Raw genomic sequence first — 12,122 nt, 5'->3', positions numbered from 1 at the left:
ACAAAGAACACCTCACCCTTTGGCCTCCCCCAGTGACAAGGTCGGTGCAAAAGGGGGCAAACTAGGGGGGCCAGAATGCATCAGGCCTCCCTATGGACGAACGGTCCAGGGAGCACGGAGGGGAGGAGGGGCAGACAAAGGTCTTCGGGCACTCCGGGGTCTTCCTCCAGGCCCTGCCTTGGAGAAACGGAGCATCCCCTGAGGCGAAGGCGTCGTTTCGCCAATAAAGCGGCCTCTGCCTCCGCAGAGTCCTTGGCTGCGAGGCCCGCCCTGGCGGACCGGTCTGGCCCCCGCCCCCGCCCCGGCTCCATGGCAACGGCAGGCCGAGGCCTGGCTGCCCAAGGCTCGGCCGGGCCGGCTTCCCGGGCAGGCCTAGGATGCCCGGCCTGCTCCTTGGGCCCGCCGGCTTCTCCGCCCCACTCTCCGCCAGGCCGGCAGTCAGACCCGGGTCCCCTCCTCGCGCCGACCACCCCCGGCCGCACCAGGCTCCTCAAGGGGGCACGAAAGGGGAGAATAAAAAGCCCAATTCACCTGTTGTTACAGATGTGAAACAAGCCTCGGTGCACCGCGCATGAGCCGCGGGCCCCCCCCATCCACGGCTGGACTACAACTCCCACCAGCGACGGCGCGGCCCCTTCCGGGTCCCGTGGCGGAAGTCCCGTCGCCTGCCCCAGCGCTCCCAGTCCCGCGCCACTGACCCGCCTCCGGCGCCCAACCCCGCGCGTCCAGCGGGTCTCGATCCGACACCCACCCGGGGCTCTCAGCGGCCGCCCAGGGCTCACGCCCGGGGCGGCCAACCTGCGGCGAGACCGGGCACCCGGCCCAATGGGGCGCGGCGGCGGCCGGCGCAGGCGGGACTTCCGGCGGAGTAGCGAGGGGAGCGGGCGTGCGCGGGCACTTCTAGGGTCGTGGAGGTAGCAGGTCGGGTCGGTGGGGCGGGCATCACACTGCCGCCCCTTTCACTGCTACTTAGCGTGCGACAGTGTGAGAGCGGGAGGGCCTCAGTGTCCTCTTCGCGCCCGCCGGCACTTGCCGGTGTGAGTAAACAGGCCGGGCTAGGGCTGAGCGGGGAGCGATTTCCAGCCCGGGCTCCAGGATTCCACCCTCCTTGCCCGCCACAGCTTGTTGCCACGCTTCTCTTCTCCATCTCTGAGCTCTTCTTTTTAGGGAGGTGAGCATTTTTGCCTCACAAGATTGTTGGGAGGATGAAATCAACGTGTTGGTGCGTTGTAAACTGCACAACGCTAGGAAAAGGACAAGGTGGCACTTGCTGATCTTGGGGAGACTGCAAGTCAGAGTTGCTGGGCACATCACTTCTTGGGAGTGAGAAAGGGGATTGTCCTAATTATGTACTGTAGTCCTCTAGATTAGCCTCCAGTATGGATTCAGTGGAATCCAACTTCAGAAGAAGAGAACTCAGTGGTGTAGTACTGACGCTAAGTCAGGATTTTGCAGCTGGAAAGACATAGAATATACTTTTAAGATGTGGCCTTTGAGGACATATGAGAATTAGTGCCATATCCTGTCATTTTTGTGTCCAAACAATTAAATTCAACGTGTGTTTATTTTCTTTTTACGTTGAACAGAAGGCTGGGGAGTGAGGGTGGGAAATCATTTATTCATTCAAATAATTGTTACATCTTCTGAACAGGGCTTGCTTGGAGCTATGTTGTGTGGGGAATGTAGAGAGCCCTGCAGGGATATTTGAGTGCACCATATGTCAGTTGCTAAGCAGGTGTGGAGATTACAAAGACCCTGCCCTCAAGGGACTTAGAGTCTAGTAGAGCAGATGACAAAACTTTGTGTGAAGCAAATGAAGTGTGATCCATGCTGGAGAAGAGGTATAAAGTGTTACAAGGTTCAGAGAAAGGAATGGTTACTCCTGAATGGCAAAATCAAGGAGAAAGAACCACATCAACAAGACATCCACGCGGTGGCTCACGCCTGTAATCCTAGCACTCTGGGAGGCCGAGGTGGGTGGATCGCTGGAGGTCAGGAGTTCGAGACCAGCAAGAGCGAGACCCCGTCTCTACTAAAAATAGAAAGAAATTAGCTGGCCAACTAAAATATATATAGAAAAAAAAAATTAGCCGGGCATGGTGGCGCATGCCTGTAGTCCCAGCTACTCGGGAGGCTGAGGCAGTAGGATTGCTTAAGCCCAGGAGTTTGAGGTTGCTGTGAGCTAGGCTGACGCCACCGCACTCACTCTAGCCAGGGCAACAGAGTGAGACTCTGTCTCAAAAAAAAAAAAAAAAAAAAAAAAAAAGCAAGACATCCAGGTGGAACAAGGAGTAAATCCCAATAATATACAGTAGTTCACTGTGACCAGGGGGTTGGATATGTGTGCAGGCTTTACAAGAAGTAGAACAGAAAAAAAAAAAAAAAAAAGGAAGTAGAACAGAAAAAGAGTTGGGAATGCCACGCTAAAGTATTTTGATTCTATTTGTAAGACATTATTTTTTGTAAGACATTTTTGTAATTCTTAGTAGGAGAGTAGAATATTGTCTTTTAGGGAGGTTATTCTGAAAGTGTAAAAGTAGCATTAACTGTAAAAATAGAAGTTAGGATATTAATTAGATCCTAGGAGAGATAATAATGGATTCAGCTGTGCTCAGCAGTGAAAAAGGCAAGAAAGGAATGAGGGGGTGATTGTGGGGCAGCAGGCTGAGCCCTGGCTACAGGTGTATAGAGAGGTAACTTTGAGATCCGTACCATAGTGACTGAAAGGATTATGTGCTATTAATATAATGAAGGGAGACAGGAGTTGGAGAAGATGGATTCAGCTTCATTCAGATTATGTTTGAAATGCTGTTGGAAAAGAAATGGTAAAGACGTGGTGGTCCCTGTTCCAAAGAAAGTTACAGTCTGGTAGAAAGGATAAGAAAAGTTTGCAAATATGTCTTAAGACCTAAAGGAGGCACTGCAAAAGAGGCTCAAATGGGGATGGGGGTAGACTGAATAGACATTTCTCCAATGAAGGTATACAAATGGCCAAAAAACACATGAAAAGATGCTCACCAATCATTAGGCAAATGCAAATCAGAACTACAATGAGATACCACTTCACACTCATTAGGATGGCTACTATCAATAAGTCAGAAAAGAAGTGTTGTCAAGTTGGTTAGGAGGGTAAATTTTAGGCTGGGTGCAGTGGCTCATGCCTGTAATCCCAGCACTTTGGGAGGCCAAGGTGATCACTTGAGGCCAAGAGTTTCAGACCAGCCTGGGCAACATAGTGAGACTCCATCTCTACAAAAAATTAAAAATTAGCAGGAGGCCGGGCGCGGTGGCTCACGCCTGTAATCCTAGCACTCTGGGAGGCCGAGGTGGGCGGATCGTTTGAGCTCAGGAGTTCAAGACCAGCCTGAGCAAGAGCGAGACCCCATCTCTACTAAAAATAGAAAGAAATTATATGGACAGCTAAAAATATATATAGAAAAAATTAGCCGGGCATGGTGGTGCATGCCTGTAGTCCCAGCTACTCGGGAGGCTGAGACAGGAGGATCGCTTGAGTTCAGGAGTTTGAGGTTGCTGTGAGCTAGGCTGACGCCACGGCACTCACTCTAGCCTGGGCAACAGAGTGAGACTCTGTCTCAAAAAAAAATAAATAAATAAAAAATAAAAAAAAAAAAAAATTAGCAGGATGTGTTGGTGCACACCTGTAGTCCTAGCTACTCAGTAGGCTGAGGCAGGAAGATCCCTTCAGTCCAGGAGTTTGAGGATGCAGTAAACTGTGATTGTGCCGCTGCAGCCAGGTGACAGACCAAGACCCAGTCTCAAAAAAAAAGGTATCTTATCACAATAAAAAAAAAATTAAGGGGACAAAAGAGGCTTAAGTAGAGCACTCTAAGTACTTTTCGTTGTTGCATATTTAGGTTTTTAGTTTTCTCTCTGAAGATCTTTTCTTTATTCTTTTTTTTTTTCTCCCTCCTACCCTTTTGGCCTTTTCTTTATTCTTGAACCTTGTACTTTTCTTAATGAAAAGTTATAGGCCGGGCGCGGTGGCTCACGCCTGTAATCCTAGCACTCTGGGAGGCCGAGGCGGGTGGATTGCTCAAGGTCAGGAGTTCGAGACCAGCCTGAGCGAGACCCCGTCTCTACTAAAAATGGAAAGACATTATATGGACAACTAAAAATCTATATAGAAAAAATTAGCCGGGCATAGTGGCGCATGCCTGTAGTCCCAGCTACTCGGGAGGCTGAGACAGGAGGATCGCTTAAGCCGAGGAGTCTGAGGTTGCTGTGAGCTAAGCTGACGCCACGGCACTCACTCTAGCGTGGGCAACAAAGTGAGACTCTGTCTCAACAAAAAAAAAAAAAAAAAAAAAAAAAAGTTATATCTGGGAAGGCTGATAAAATGATCCATTTTCTATTAAGGTGAGTGCCAGTTAATATTTATCTTTTCTCTTTCCCGTATATTTCACCTCTTGTTTCCTGGTCATGCCCTTATCACTGCCTTATCTTCCTGGTTCCAGTCCCTAGACTTCATTTTTTGCTAACATCTCTTTCTAGAAACTTCTGACAGTTTCCTGTTCATTCTTCAAGGACCTACTTTGACCTCCTATAACAGTTCATTCTTCCCTACGTGGTAGCACTTCAAGTAATTTTTTACTCTGTCTTCCCCAATTAAAACACTAGTCTCTTGGCATTATACTTGTGTTCCCAATGCCATCTAAGTTTTCTAGGGGTGCTTGGACAATAGTTTCTCTCCATCAGATTCTTGTCCTGTGGACTCAGGCCACTTAGGTTATTTTTCTTCAATATCTTCGAGTTGAAGTGTTGGTAGAACCAATTTTTTTTTTTACATATTGAAGTAGAATTCATAACCAAGGCCATCAAGCCACAGAAAATAGGTTGGAAGAAGTACTTAATTTTCTGTAATGGGGTCTAAAGCCTTGAGGAGTGGGATCTAGGACCTCTCTTACACTTCCAAGCTACTCTCCAAGTGCTTAGAAGAGATCATGACTCCCCACTGTTGACAAACCTAGGGTATTTCACCATCCTTTTCTGGATTCCTTTAAACCTGCCCACACTTTCTCTAAATAGTTCCATTAATAAATGCTCTTCAGTTGCCCCATTTGAGTGTGTCATTTCTTTTTTTCCTCATGTTTAATATTTTTATAGGGAATTTTGTAGGTACTTCAAAGTTGGTAGAGTTCCAAAGGTTAAATGCTCCCTTTCTCTGCTTTCTTGAAGTCAACAAGGACCACTTGCTAGCGATTCTGTAGAGTGAGGAGATTCTTCAATACCACCAAAGTTGAACCACATGGCTTTTAAGGTCATTTCACAACTGAAATTTCATTACTCTAGACAGTTCCACTTGGAATGAAATGGTGCTATTTTGGATCTCTATATAACTATGAAAAACCCCTTAAACTCTTATGTTTTATTTAAAATGGGGAATTAATTTCCCTAATATGCAAGGAGAGTTTATAGATTAACTTTTTAAAATCTACAATCCAACAGAAACATGGATACTGGGCATGAACAGGCAGCAAAAAATGTATCACACATGGCCATTAAATTTAAGAATACATGAAGTTCAACCTTTTTTCTTTTACTGTGCTTTTTTGTGGCAAAATACATGTAACATAAAATTCACTATTTTAACCATTTTATTTATTTTATAGAGACAGGGTCTTGCCATGTTGCCCAGGCTGGTCTTGAACTCGTGGGCTCAAGTGATCCTCGCACTTCGGCTTCCTGAGTCACTGGGATTACAGGCACACACTACTGCACTTGGCTTATTTTAACCATTTTAAAGTATACAATTCAATGACATTTGGTACATGTACATGTGCAACCATTATTATCTAGTTCCAGAACATTTTCATTACCTCCAAAAGGAAACTCTGTATGTACTCATTAATCAGTCACTCGCCATTCCCTCTGAACAACCCCTGTGGACCACTAATGTGCTTTCCATTTCTATGGATTTACCTACTCTGGATATTTTATATAAATGGAATCATACAGCATGTGGCCTTTTATATCCGGCTTCTTTAACATATTTTCAGGGTTCATCCATGTTATAGAATGTTTCAGTACTTCATTCCTTTTTATGAATAATATTCCGTTTTATTGATATACCATATTTTGTTTATCCATTCATCTGTTGATGGGCATTTGGGTTAGTTCCACCTTTCGGCTATTGGAAGTAGTGCTGTGAACACTGCATACAAGTTTTTGTTTGAACACCTGTTTACAATTCTTTTAGGTATATACCTTGGAGTAAAATTACAACCTTGCTTATTTTTAAAAGACAATTCAAACTATGAAACAATCTTAGCTTTCTTCCCTCAAGTATTGGTAAGATTTGTTTTCTTTCTCCATCTAAGTCTCTGCTCAAATGTCATCTCTGACAGCTTCCCAGACCAGCTGTGTATTTATTTTTGCATTCCTTCTTATGACCTATTTCCCCCTGAGAATGAAAGATCCATGAAGGCAGGGATTTAATCCTTTGTTCACCGCTGTATCCTCAGCACCTTGCATAGTTCCTGGCACTGTTCAAAAGTAAGTACTGAGTAAATGTTGAATGAGTAAACACTTTGACCCTGGCTCCAGTTTAGGGAAACAAGCGCTCATGCACTATTCGGGGGACTATAAATTGGTAGTCCTTTTTTTAGAGGGTGGTTTGGCAGTATCTATCAGATTTAAGATGTAAGTGTGCCGGGCATGGAGGCTCACACCTGGAATCCCAGGGAGTGAGGAGGCTGAGATGGATCACTTGAGGCTAGGAGTCTAAGCTGCAGTGAGCTATGATCTTGCCACTACACTCCTAGGAATTTATCTACCCATACCCCTCAATGTGTAAGGAAATTCATTCCAGCATTATTTGTAATGTTAGAAAAAAACAAAACCTACATACCCCTTATTAGGGGACTAATTGAATTAAATAAAATCTAATCTGTATTAGTCTGCTCAGGCTGCTATAACAAAATACTACGGACTGGGTGGGTTAAACAAGAGAAATTTATTTTCTCACAGTTCTGGAGGCTAGAAGTCAAAGATCAAGGTGCTGTGAAGGTTGGTTTCTGGTGAGGCATCTCTTTTTTTTTTTTTTGAAACAGAGTCTTGCTTTGTTGCCCTGGCTAGAGTGAGTGCCGTGGCATCAGCCTAGCTCACAGCAACCTCAAACTCCTGGGCTTAAGCGATCCTACTGCCTCAGCCTCCCGAGTAGCTGGGACTACAGGCATGTGCCACCATGCCCGGCTAATTTTTTCTATATATATTTTAGTTGTCCATATAATTTCTTTCTATTCTTAGTAGAGACGGGGTCTCGCTCTTGCTTAGGCTGGTCTCGAACTCCTGACCTTGAGCGATCCACCCGCCTCGGCCTCCCAGAGTGCTAGGATTACAGGCGTGAGCCACCGCGCCCGGCCAAGGCATCTCTTCCTTGTTTGTCAACAGCTGCATTTTCACTGTGTCCTTACATAGCCTTTCCTCTTTGCTCGCAGAGAGAGGTCTCTGGTGTCTCTTCACCTTCTTAGAAGGACACAGTTTTGTCTGATTAGAGCCCCACCCTTATAACCTATCTCTGAATACAGTCACATTGGGGGTTAGAGTTTCAATATATGAATTTTGGTGGATATAATTCAGTCCATAGCAGCATCAATTTAATGAAATAGTATGCAGCAATTATAAAGAATGAGTTAGATCTACTGTGCAGACATGGAAAAATATCCAGGAAATGTTAAGTAACAAAGGCAACTTCTATATCCAGTATGTTTGTAATCTCAACTGCATTTTTTTAAATGCCATGTGTTTATACATATGTTTATGTAAGTCTAGAATATTCTGAAAGAATGTATTACAACTGTTAACAAGGCAGCTAGAGCAGGGTCTTTAGTTTTCACTTTATACTCTTCTATATTTTTGCATTTTGGGGGGCCAAAAATGTGTAATCCTTATATGATAATAAAACTAATAAAAATGAAGCATTTGGAATACGTGGGGCTCCTGAGAAAGAGATTTGATTATAATGGTAGCCATTAACACATCTGTGCTAGCTGGGTAAACATTGTTAAATACATTAAACTCAGATTGACATTTCTTTTTAAAATTTACATTCTGCTAGGAATAATTTCAAACAAACACAAAATAAAGAGATCATGTATGTTAGGAGAGGCAATTTCTCATGGACGCTGAGCATCCCTGCAAGTTCTTGTTGGGTATATCAAAAGTTCTAGGCCCTAGCTACTCCTACCTCCGCTATTTTTCAGAGTTGTGTTTTCAGCAAGCAACTTTGAGGGATAAAGTACTGTCTCCTCCAGGACTAAGAGCAGACTTAGCTTCTACTTGCTTTAAAAACTGAATCTCCCACACTCAGTGTCCCTCTCTGGTAATGTAAGCCACGGTGTAAGCAGGCAGCCATATGGACCCTTTAAAGTATCACCCACCTGGGGGATTTAGGGGATGGAAAACTGTTGCAAACCAACATGAAGTGCTGGCTGCTCCTTTTGCTGTGATTAAGGTTTTTTGTCTCTGAACCAGAAATCTTGTGTCTTCTGCCAGCATCCGTGAAATAATAACAGGCTCACTAACAGTTTAGCTTGTAAATAGGGTAAAATTCTAAACCTGCATCTGTATAATTCCTGACAGTATAATGTATAATGAACACCCATGCCCATCACCTAGCTTCAACAGTTATCAACTGAAGGCCAATCTTGCTTCATCTGTAGGTCCCTATTCTCTAATGCCCAGCGGGACAGATTTTAAAAACCAAATCACACCCCTTCATCTGTAAGTACATCAGGATGCATCTGTATAAGATTTCTTTTATTCAGCATAACCACAAAACTAATATCATACTTTCAAAAGCCAATAAATCCACCCAGGCATGGTGGCTCATGCCTCCTAGCACTTGGGAGGCCGAGGCGGGCAGATCGTCTGAGCTCAGGAGTTCGAGACCAGCCTGAGCAAGAGCAAGACCCCCGTCTCCACTAAAAAAAAACAAAAATAGAAATTAGCTGGACAACTAAAAATATATAGAAAAAATTTGCTGGGCATGGTGGCACATGCCTGTAGTCCCAGCTACTCGGGAGACTGAGGCAGAAGGATTGCTTGAGCCCAGGAGTTTGAGGTTGCAGTGAGCTAGGCTGACGCCACGGCACTCTAGCCAGGGAAACAGAGTGAGACTCTGTCTCAGAAAAACAAAACAAAAACAAAAGCCAATAAATCCTTAATATCATTGCATGATTCCTAACTATGAACTCTTGGATAAATTTAAATCTCATCCCTGTCCTTTTGAAAGAAAGGTCTTACTAACAGCTAATAAGAAAATAAATCTCTGAGGCTGAGGCCAGAGAATCACTTGAGGTCTGCAGTTGGAGACCAACCTGAGCAAGAGCAAGACCCTGCCTCTACTAAAAATAGAAAAAATCAGCCAGGCAACTAAAAATATATAAAATTAGCCAGGCATGGTGGCACAGGCCTGTAGTCCCAGCTACTCGACTGAGGCAGGAGGATCGCATGAGCTCAGGAGTTTGAGGTTTGCCGTGAGTTAAGCTGATGCCATGGCACTCTAGCCTAGCCAACAAAGCAAGACTCTGTCAGAAAAGAAGGGAAAGAGAGAGGAGGGGGGAGAAGGGGAGGGGAAGGGAAATGCCAGCCAACAAATGTTGAAAGGTTGATAGAAAAATCACCACTTTGAAATTCCTAATGAAATAACCATTTCAGACAAGAATCATCAGTTGATGATTCTTGAACTGAACAGTCTCACTATCCATAAAACTGGATAGTCTAATGTTGACCAAACATCTTCCCTCAGATTGCCTGCTAGATGCAAAGAGGAAAAAAGTGGGAGGATCCCTTGAAGCCAGGAGTTTGAGACATAGCAAGACCCCATCTCTTAAAAAAAAAAAAAGAATAAAAATGTATCCTAAAAAAAAAAAAAAAGAAAGAAAAGAGATTTCTGGCCGAGCACGGTGGCTCACGCCTGTAATCCTAGCACTCTGGGAGGCTGAGGTGGGTGGATCGCTCGAGCTCAGCCTGAGCAAGAGTGAGACCCCGTCTCTACTAAAAATAGAAAGAAATTATATGGACAACTAAAAATATATATAGAAAAAATTAGCCGGGCATGGTGGCACATGCCTGTAGTCCCAGCTACTTGGGAGGCTGAGGCAGGAGGATTGCTTGAGCCCAGGAGTTTGAGGTTGCTGTGAGCTAGGCTGACGCCAGGGCACTCTACCCCTGGCAACAGAGTGAGACTCTGTCTCAAAAAAACAAACAAACAAAAAACAATTGGCTGGGAGGGTGTGGTGGGTCACGCTCATAATCCTATCACTTTGGGAGGCCAAGACAGGAGGATTGCTTGAGGCCAGGAGCTTGAGACTAGTCTGAGCAAGAGAGAGACCTGCAAAAAAGAGCCAGTCTCTACAAAAAAATAGAAAAAGTAGCTGGGCCACCATGCCCAGGGAGGCTGAGGCAGGAGGATCCCTTGAACCCTGGAGTTTGAGGTTGCAGTGAGCTATGATGATGCCACTGCACTCTAGCTCGGGCGACAGAGTGAGACCCTTTCACTAAACAATAAAAAATAAAATAATTGAGATATAAGTCATAGCTTCTGAGCCAGTCAAGGGAAAATATTAATAAAATTAATTGAACAGAAGGCAGTGGAGGAGAAAAGCAAAGCAAAGAGAAAACATGGTAAACAAACAAACAAAAAAGATAAAATGCTTATAAGATGATAGCAGTACATCAAAATATATCTATGATCATAACGAATGTAAAGGGTTTAAACTTGACTGGGTATTCTCCTTATACCAGCGAAATCAGTGACCAGCCTGCCAGTGGTATTCAGTGACAGTCCTTTCACTTTGGGTCTGAGTGGGAAATGTAATTCTACTTCTTCTTTTTCTTTTTTTTTTCTTTTTTTTTTTTTTTTGTGGCAGAGTCTCACTCCATTGCCCTGAGTAGAGTGCTGTGCCATCAGCCTAGTCACAGCAACCTCAAACTCCTGGGCTCAAGCAACCCTCCTGTCTCAGCCTCCTGACCAGTTGAGACTACAGGCGCTCGCCACCACGCCTGCCTAATTTTTACTATTTTTAGTAGAGACGTGGCTTGGGGTGGGATGGGGATGTCTCACTCTTGCTCTGGCTGGTCGTGAACTCCTGAACTCCAGCAATCCTCCCACCTCGGCCTCTAGAAGTGCTAGGAATACAGGTGTGAGCCACGGCGCCCGGCCTGTAATTCTTCTTTTGAGCACTAGAGGTCAGCAGCGTATTTCTTTCCCCATAGTGCTTGCCGCACGTCTGTCAGAGCTCTGCAATCACCAACCCCAGTTTTTTATTTTTTTTTTTCCGTCTCATGAGGACAGCATTCTCTCTCTCTCTCTCTCTCTCTCTCTCTCCCCCCCTCTCTTTCTTTCTTTTTTTCCTTCTTTCTTTCTTTTTCTTTTTCTTTTTTTTTACTAAGAACCATACAAATGAGAACCAACCCGTTCATGTTAGAGGTGACATTTGATCTTTCATCTAAGGCTTATTCCCAAAATATTTTTCCCATATTTTAATGTACACAAACCAAATTTTTAAAAACAATTTTATGGCACTTAAAACTTCAGCTACCCAAAATAGTTGCCAAGGATGTACTTCACTGCCTGATAGATCTAGGAAGGACTTGGAGGCCAGATGTTTTAGGGAATGCAATTCTTTTTTTTTTTTTTTTTTTTGAGACAGAGTCTCACTCTGTTGCCCAGGCTAGAGTGAGTGCCGTGGCGTCAGCCTAGCTCACAGCAACCTCAAACTCCTGAGCTCAAGGGATCCTCCTGTCTCAGCCTCCCGAGTAGCTGGGACTACAGGCATGCACCACCATGCCCGGCTAATTTTTTTTTTCTATATATATATATATATTTTTTTTTTTTTTGAGACAGAGTCTCACTCTGTTGCCCAGGCTAGAGTGAGTGCCGTGGCGTTAGCCTAGCTCACAGCAACCTCAAACTCCTGAGCTCAAGCGATCCTCCTGTCTCAGCCTCCCGAGTAGCTGGGACTACAGGCATGCACCACCATGCCCGGCTAATTTTTTCTATATATATTTTTAGCTGTCCATATAATTTCTTTCTATTTTTAGTAGAGATGGGGGTCTCGCTCTTGCTCAGGCTGGTCTCGAACTCCTGAGCTCAAACG

The 12,122-nt window shown here is 44.5% G+C and overlaps 1 protein-coding gene across 2 annotated transcripts in view; it reads right to left on the bottom strand.

The window, feature by feature from the left end:
• DHX30 (DExH-box helicase 30) overlaps positions 1–608 on the bottom strand; it is a 35,607-nt gene extending 34,999 nt beyond the window's left edge. For both annotated transcript variants that reach the window (XM_069475624.1, XM_069475623.1), the window contains exon 1: positions 532–608. The gene's annotated coding sequence lies outside the window, so the exon portion shown is untranslated. The remainder of the gene's footprint in view (positions 1–531) is intronic.
• Positions 609–12,122: the final 11,514 nt, after the last annotated feature.

Source organism: Eulemur rufifrons, chromosome 7, assembly GCF_041146395.1.
Source record: "Eulemur rufifrons isolate Redbay chromosome 7, OSU_ERuf_1, whole genome shotgun sequence".
Taxonomy (NCBI): Eukaryota; Metazoa; Chordata; class Mammalia; order Primates; family Lemuridae; genus Eulemur; species Eulemur rufifrons.
The sequence above is the reverse complement of the archived record's forward strand: the minus strand, read 5'-3'. Positions and strand labels throughout refer to the sequence as shown.